General features: G+C 37.4%; 1 long non-coding RNA gene across 1 annotated transcript; it reads left to right on the plus strand.

The window, feature by feature from the left end:
- Nucleotides 1–1,300: 1,300 nt before the first annotated feature.
- Nucleotides 1,301–2,245, plus strand: LOC110462126. Its single transcript, XR_002464234.1, has 2 exons — nt 1,301–1,433; nt 2,094–2,245. It is a non-coding gene; the product is annotated as an uncharacterized LOC110462126 (long non-coding RNA).
- Nucleotides 2,246–9,231: the final 6,986 nt, after the last annotated feature.

The raw sequence follows: 9,231 nt of genomic DNA on the forward strand, positions 1-9,231 counted from the left end.
TGGTCATTGAGTGAAAACTTAGGATCTGTAGCATCAGTAAAAAACAGCATACTTGTTTTGGAAATGAAGCTCATCTAATTTGTCCTTACAAAATTTAAACAAAATATTTTGGTATTTAATATATTTCAAATTTTGGGACAGTACCTTTTTTCATGTTTTAGTAACGTAAAAACTCATTGTTCTCACCCCATTATTCTCCAAGAGAAAAAAAAGGAATATTTCTCATTTCTTAACAAAATATATACAAATGTTCATACCTGAGTTAATGTAGCAGTATATTTTCGCATTGACACACTTGTTACTCGCTGAGGGGCCTGCAAACTACACTCGGAACACACAGACTTGATAGAACTATACATTCTTGCATAGGATTGGACTGAAAAGTAATTGACAAAAGATTCAAAACATTCTTGAACCATAGTGATGTAGGAATATTACATTATTTTCGCAAATACCTCAGAATATATGTTAAGTTGGGAGTAAAGCTGACTTAAGCAATCAATGGCAGTAATTTTGTAACCTCATAGGCAATCAATTGAGCTTAACATGGTTGAACGTACATGTTTCAGAACAATAGACAAAAGATCCCAGACGGATTATTATTATATATCAGTCCATCATTGTATGATCTATTCATTTTGATATTTATTCATTCCTGTAATAACATTCTAATCCTTTACCATCTTATTTTTTTATCAGTCCAGTAATCTAACAAACACAGCTAGGGACCATTGGGAACATACAGATGAAATTTGAGAAAAATCCTTCCAATACTGCTGAATTGGATAACTAAGATGAGAAAGATCATTTCAGTACTTTCATATTTCAAACACTTAACCCTGCTTGGATTTGGAATACATATGTTCAATTACTTGGAAAGAGATACATATTTTCACTGGGTATTCCTGCCGCAAGACGATTCTTCTTGTTGGTCAAGAATTCTAATGGTTTCTGCGCATCTGCAGGAATTAGTACAGGTACTGGTCTGCCTCTCTACAATGTGTTGGGAAAAATAAGCGTAAAGTATAACAGGTATACTTAGTTTGAAATAAAGGTGTTTAAATCTTTAAAACAAATGTCTTTGGGGTACATATTGATCTGACATCCCTGTCACAAGTAGTGTCGGTTTATCTCCGAGATGGTAACTGTTAGTATGAAAGAGGTTCTATGTATTTTTTTGCTATGGTATATTTTTCCATAGGGGGGGTTTTTATGTGGTTAAATACAGTACGGTACACTAGTAACAGTGATAGACATATCACAGTAGGGGAAATACGGTAAATTATGTGGGGTTTTCACCTGGGAGAGTAGGAGCCAATCAGAATTTAGCTTGGCCGTCACTGCGCTCCGAGTCACACACAGAGCAGCAAGGCTGTCTGCGTCCGTAAAACCTCAAGCTATGGAGTAGAACAGGTTTATAGAACTTCCCAGGGGTGAGTGTTATGCATAAAACCACTATTGTTTGTAACATGACCAGCTAAGTAGCTGTCATGGTCATTTTGTCTATTTTTGAACGAAAGAATGTTCTTTGCGAAATCCGCTCGCTCAACCATGTGCTAACAATGGTAGTTTCTACTCCTGCTTAACGCTCAGCAAATTAGGAGTGGGACGACTGGTTCGCCCGTTGTCAGTATAATGTGACCGGGTGAGGCGTCCTGCTGGGTGTCTTCGGCAGTATGTTTCAGTGAGGTAGCACTATAAAGTCGGCATCAGTTCCGCGCTATCACAAGGAGATAAACACGAACATATCGCAGCCTCCCAAAATACACACGCATACACTACACGCATGCATCTTGCACACAGGGGAGGCCGTCCTTAAATGACCTTAGCTGTTAATAGGACGTTAAACAAAATCAAACAAACAAACAAAAATATTTGGATGGGACGTGAGTGAGTTGATTACGAGTCGGATAATTAATGAAAGCTAACTGGTTTCAGTGACATTTATGAACTGTTCTAGGCTGTTAGGCATATATTAAATGGTTGTAATATATTGTCAATATGTAAAAGTTGTTTTAGGGGTAATTTTACGAACGGGAAGTTCGAATATGTTTGATACCGGAAGTGACCCTTAGGTTGTTGACCTTTTGTAGTTCGAGTGATGGGGACCATGCAGTTGGGGTCCTGTGGCCAGTGTGGGGACGGGATAACACGAGAGTGACGGCACCCAGGCCATTTCAACTTCCACCTACATCCTTCGTCACAGACTCTTCTCAGACGGCTCAGACGCTTCGTGGAGACGTCACAGACAGTCACGCCACGACAGGGATGAGGAAGGGCCTGGACACTTAACGACTCCTGAGGAACCCCTATGACTTCAGAGATAGTGTGAATCTACATCACAGCCCTCTGCTACGTCTATATGAACACTCGTGCACTTAAGTATTGTGTTAACATTTAAATAGGACATACATGTAGTTGTGACACTACAGAACTGTGCTTATACCCCCAGTGGGGTAGCTAGTGGAACTAACTATTAAGCTTAGTTGTGTGAATACTTCATGACCAAAGACTTATATTTCAGGAACTTTACATAATTAGAACATTGTTTACTTTCTATTCTTGGATACAAAACTTATTACTATGTAGGGTGTGACAGGGATACTCGAGTCTAGTCATGAGAGTGTATGTTGATGCTGTGTGGTAATCAGTATGCAATAGAGCGTTTGATCCTAGTGCGATTACCACCAGGTAATAGTTCCTTTTACAGGAAGAAACTCAATCGTTATCACTTGTGTAGATTCTGTACATATATATAGTGAATTGTTAATACATTTGTTGAATTTATATCATTGTTGTTGATTCTACCTCCATCATCCGTTATTCACTCCTCGACTTCGTTAATAGGACGTTAAACAAAATCAAACAAACAAACAAACAAACAATCCCAAAGGAGCTTGTTGTTAATTTTGACCAAACCGGACTGAAAATGGTACTCGTCAGTCAATGGACATCAGAGGAAAAGGGCTCGAAAGACTGCAGCATAGTGGCACTCGATGGCAAACGGGAGATAACTGCGGTTATCGGCGTTTCGATGTCCGGAGATGTGTTGCCACCGCATATTATCTACAAGGGTCTGACCGATCGCTGTCACTCACTCTTCACATTTCCCTCTGACTGGAATGTGACCCATTCGGAAAGTCATTGGTCGAACTCTGACACTATGATGCAATATGCAAATGAGGTGCTGATCCCGTATTGTAACAAAGTGCGGAAAGAAATTGGGCGTGGCGGACGTAGTAAGGCTCATACCATGCTTTGGCATTTTTTGATAATTACGAAGCACGCCAACATTTCTTGAATTTATTGCACAAAAACCACTCAGGAGTTACAGCCGTGCGATCGTACAGTTAATGGTAAGCTCAAATCGATGATCAAACAAAAAAATTGTACGCGGCACAGGTGTCTACGCAGATACAAAACTGAGTAGAGATCGAGAAAGGGTCGGTTGATTTAAAAAAATTCAGTGTGATCAAACAAGCCGATGCTTACGTATTTGATGAACTGGCGCGTGGCATACAGTGTATTGTTGATGACTTTCGACTGGCCGGGATTACCGAGGCCTGTAGGCTGTAAGTATTGACATGTGCTGACGTTACCTGTGTTTAACTCTGTTATGTGACGATAATTACACCGTAGGTAATGACTTGTGTTTAAATGTAATTATATATAAATACACCATGGAGTTGCTATAAATAAATAGTTTCAATTTAATATTTTCGTTGAGTTTATATTTCGTGTGTTTAAAATTTCGTTGGGATTTTATTTCGTGGATTTTATAAAACCACGAAATAAAGGAAATTTAATCCCCAACAAAAAAGTTTGCTTTTACAGTATTAAACATGGTTGACGAAGATGGACATCTGCGTTAATCGAACATAACACATGGTTCTTTTTTAATTGTTTAATATTATGAAAATGTAGCTAAATATCTGCAATAAAGAAGGAAAGAATAGAAAGGAAACAATATAGCAACACACTGAACCAGTCGCCCAATGGGCCTGAATCGTTCACCTGGTATTAATCCCACACTTGTAACCTTAAAAGTGATATAAACAAAAACTACAGGCAAAATATAATTATTTATGACTATGTCATTCAAAAGAACCTGTTACAAGATTTTAAAAGATTTGGCCCCCGTGACTTTGAAAGTCGAACAAACTTTATAGCCCTTCATATCAGCATACAACTTGCCAAATAACACCACCCTAGACTTTCTGTTGATACATATTTGACCAAATGTGACCGTGAAAGAAGGTCAAGGTCGTTCAAATGACTTGATAGCCCTTCATCCAAGCATGCTTCTGGCAAAATTGCAACATTCTAGGCCTCACGGTTATTCAGGAGAAGTCGTTTAAAGATTCTAAACAAATTTGAACCATGTGACCTTGATATAAGTGAAGGTCATTCATTTTAACAAACTTAGTAGCCCTTTAGCATAGCAAGATACTGGTCAGATAAAATCATCCTGGGCCTATAAGTTATTCAGAAGAAGTCTTTAAATGATTTTGAACATATTTGACCCCTGTTACTTTTAATATATAATTCGAAGTCATTTATTTAAACAAACGTAGTAGCCTTCATCCTAGTATACTACTGACCTGATATCATCACCCTGAACCTTTTGGTTATTCAGCAAGGTTGTTTAGATTTTAAACATGTTTGACCCCTGTGACCTTAAATACAGGTCAAAGTAATTCATTTTAACAAACTTGGTAGCCCTTTATCTCCTAGCATGTTACTGGCTAGATACAATTTCCCTGGGCCTTATGGTTATTTAAAATAAGTTGTTTAAAAGTTTTTTTTAGACAATTGACCCCAAAAGTAAAATACTGATGACGGACGCCGCACCACAGCATACGCTCAGGTGGCCCTTGGGGCCAGGTGAACTAAGCAAGAGGCCCATGGGCCTTAACGGTCACCTAATATATTTATACAGATAGTTGATTTTGTTTTTAACAAGAACAGAAATTTTATTCAAAGTAACGAAAAACAATAAAACCACCTTATTCAATATCTAGCATACAGATTTAAGACTGAAAAGTATTTGAAACTAGCACCTCTGATTCTCAACAAGGAAACTGAAGAAATGACTCCTTTGGCCCCACCCTACAGCCCTTGGGGGTAGGGCTGGCTCAAAATTGTCAAAGGTATCAAACTGGGTTATAATCCCCCCTCCTTCCCCAGGGGGTAAACGTGAGACCCTAGGGAAATAAATATAAGACCCTTTCATCTATGAGAGTATTTGATTCTACCATATCTGTGTCTTGAGAAGATTTGTGAAATTTTAGTCAATTTGACCCTTTAGCCCCGCCCCTCAGGCCCCTGGCCATGGAATGTTTCTGCAAAATTTCATTGAAATTGGTTCAGGGGTTTCGGAGAAGAAGTCGAAAATGTAAATTGTTTACGGACGCACGACGGACGCCGCCGGACAAAAGGCGATCGCTATAGGTCACTTGAGACTCTGTCTCAGGTGACCTTAACAGCCCCAGATTTTGCAAGCGGCCGCACTTTTGTCGCGCCATTAACGATATGTAGTTGGATAAAGCAGGCATATTCTTTCCCCGAAATATTTACCCTTAGTTTATTCAAAATTGAACTTTCTATGCCCATGGATACTCCAAGCAATATTCAATCAAAATCATCCTAGCAATTTAGAATTATAAGCGTTTTAAACGAAAATTTACAGCTGACCGGTGGATAAGTTACGGTCACGGAGTAAGCTCACCGGTCTTTAAGATCAAATGGACTAAACAAAAAAATGTAAAAATCCAATTGCTTCTATGTTTACTTACCTATCTACAAAAAACTTGAAGCATGTTCGTAGAATCAAATAACTAGCTATTAGTCCTTGCCTCGGGACAAGGTATTGAGCGAGATAGGTATGTCATAAAAACTGAAGTGACGAGCAGTAACTACTCCTATCGTGACAAATTAATATAAACAAATCTCCCGTGTGAGTCATTCAAAAACTATTCTTAAGCATATTACATAAGCAGAAATTGATACATGTTTTGACAAGGTTTTGTTAACTTGTTTATGGATTAACTTCCTGGCAACAGCCAGAGTCATACATGTATGAGGACAGGGGCAAAAGGAGAATCGCCTGAAACAGACAGAAGATAGATAGATAGGACAGATAGGACAGAAGACAGAAAAGATTTGATTTTTTTATACCGATTGATGCAATGGGGGCATCAGATTGATTTTGGTCTCTTCAATGTACTCCTTGTAGGACACCACTAACACCACTCCACCTACAACATTCCTATCACTGTAAGTAGTGATAGCCACGTGCACGCCTCCGCTGACGGTGTCTATCAGTGTTAACCTACCTCTCCATATTAAATCGGGCCGCTCCAATAGACCTGTTATACCTTTAAATGAGCGGACATGTACATATTGTCACTGTAATTCAGTAGAATCTGAGATAAATGTTTTATGTGAGTGTGACTTTTACTCTGATATTCGTAGTATACTGTATAAAAATGCTACTGATATCCAACCAGCTTATATTAACTATAGTGATATATTAATCTTATAATGAACGAAGAATCCCTTTCAGTGTATTCTAGTTAAAAGCGTTTTCTTATATGTCAGAAAACAAGGGGCGTTCACAATATTGTAAATGGTCTTAATGAATATGATTTGTCGTTTTAACTGTAATATTGATGTATGTATACTGTGATAATACTTTAATGCATTGTAGTTAATTTAGCAATATATTAATGTGCTCAATAGTTTAAATGATAATTATATATATATGGCAGTTATATGTCACTCTCGAAATAACTTAATATGTAAAAAGTTTAAATGTTCTGTTGTTTATAATTGTGATATATTTAATAGTAGTGTGACACGCTAATCAAATATTCATTATTTACACCAACATGTCATGTGTCCGGCACACATGAACACATGCACGCTAACACAACACATACGGAGGCAAGACTTTAAATGACTCTAGATGTTACTAGGACGTCAAAATATAACCAAACTTAAACGAAACCATGTCCGTAATGTATGTTTCGGTGTCTAGATTTCATTTTCTACTGAATAACCAAAAGTGAGATGATAACTGACCGGCCGCTTGTTGGGATTTGTTAAAGAGAATGAATTACACCAATATTCATTGTCGCAGGAGTCGATTGTCTTTTAAACCACTTCTTATGAACAAGAGGCCCAATGGATATGTCTCGCTGACTTGGTATTAATCTTACTTGTTACCTTTAAAATCAATTAAAATAAAGCTACAAACAAAGGTTATTTATGACTAAATACCTAGTCCATATGTTTATTGAGTCATGTCATTGAAAGGGATTTTACACATAGAAGTCAATGTCATTCACATATTCATCTGAGCATGCTACTGGCAAATATATCCACCCCATACTTTTTGGTAATTCAGAAGAAGATTTTTAAAAGTATTCACACATTTGACCCCCGTTTGCTTGAAAATGAGTCAAGGTCATAATAAAAAAAAGACACCTGGTAATTTGTATTTGACTCCTGTGACCTTGAATATAGGTCATGATCATTAATTTGAACAAACTTCAGGTACCCCTCCATCACTACATGCTACTGCCTAATATTCAAAAGAATTTGTTTGAAAGGATTATTTAGCTCACCTTGCCAAAAGGTCCTACGTCAGCCTTTTACTTAAAACAGCTTCTTCTGAATAACCAAGAGACCTAGGCTGGTAGTATTTGACCAATAGGATGCTGGGATAAAGGACTACCTAGTTTGAAAAAATGAATAACCTTGGCCTATTTTAAGCTCACAGAAGTCAAATATGTTGAAATATTTTAACAACTTCTTCTGAATAGCCGGAAGTCTCAGAATGATATTTTGGCTATGCAAGGTCACAGGGGTCAGATATGTATAAAACCTTTAAACAACTTCCTCTGAGTAATCATAAGGGCCATGTTGTTGATATTTGGCCAGTAGCATGTTTTGATGAAGGGTTAGCAATTTTGTTCAAATGAATGACCTTGCCATATATCCAAGGTCACAGGGATCAAATACGTGTGAAACCTTTAAACGACTTCTACTGAATATTCTAAAGGCCCCGCATGATGCTATTTTGCCTGTGACGTGCCAGGATGAAGAGCTGCTAAATGTATTCAACGGAATGACCATGACTTTATTTCGAGTTCACAGGGACCAAATATGTTGAAAATATTTAAACGACTTTTTCTGAATAATTGTAAGTCCCATACTATTGATATTTGGCCAGAAGCACAATAAAGGAAAACAAAGTTTGTACAAATGAATAAGCTTAAAAAAAACAATGTGACCTTGAAACGGGGGAAGGTCATACATTTAAACAAAGTTGGTAGTCCTTCATTACACCATGCTAGTTGTCAAATATCCCCCAGGCCTCATTGCTATTCAAAAGAAGTTAATTAAAGAAAACAGTTAACGCAGGACGAACGGACGACGCACCACGGCATAAATACCAGATGAACGTAATACCAGACGACCCAGGCTGATACGTATTGGTGCTGGCTGTACCTGATCATGTGCTGATTTGCTCAAGTTGAGGTGTTTTTTGTACATCTTAAATGCTGTCAAATTTTCAAATTATCCGACATGTATGAACAGAGTTATCATCAAGAAACAACAAAATAGAACAAATCACGAACAGACAACCCCGAAAATATAATGCAACCTGTCCGCATGTCTAAATGTGAGCATTCAAACCAGAATCTAAATCCAAAATTTATATAGAAAACCTACCGATTCTCATAATTATTTGAATTTTTTTCTCAATCCATTCTAAACATGTTAAAGTAAATATTCCTTTCAATTTAGCATCGTGTATCGTTACTACAGTGAGTAATAACATTACAATGACGAAAAGGCTTGATGAACTTACTACATTTTTAAATTCTCAAGGATATCTTTGAAAGTATTGTTGAAAAAGATAAACGTATGGCAATTGAAAAGGGTCTATAGAAGAGTTACGTTTGTAAAGTAGTGACATCGGTAGTGTGTCGGATCAGTAATTTGATGGTCCCGCGTTCGCCCCACACAGGGAGAGTTTTTTGTATGTTGTAAATATTAGTATTACTAGTAATTCTAAATCCTAAACAAATAGTACTCTTTGCCTTAAGACTATAATTAATGTATTTCTATTGCTGTGATATTGCTATGGCGGGTACGTATACGTCGCTATAGCGAAATATTATGTGACGTCATAGTGTATGACGTCACAACATACACTTCAAA

Source organism: Mizuhopecten yessoensis, unplaced genomic scaffold (genome assembly GCF_002113885.1).
Source record: "Mizuhopecten yessoensis strain PY_sf001 unplaced genomic scaffold, ASM211388v2 scaffold10751, whole genome shotgun sequence".
Classification (NCBI taxonomy): Eukaryota; Metazoa; Mollusca; class Bivalvia; order Pectinida; family Pectinidae; genus Mizuhopecten; species Mizuhopecten yessoensis.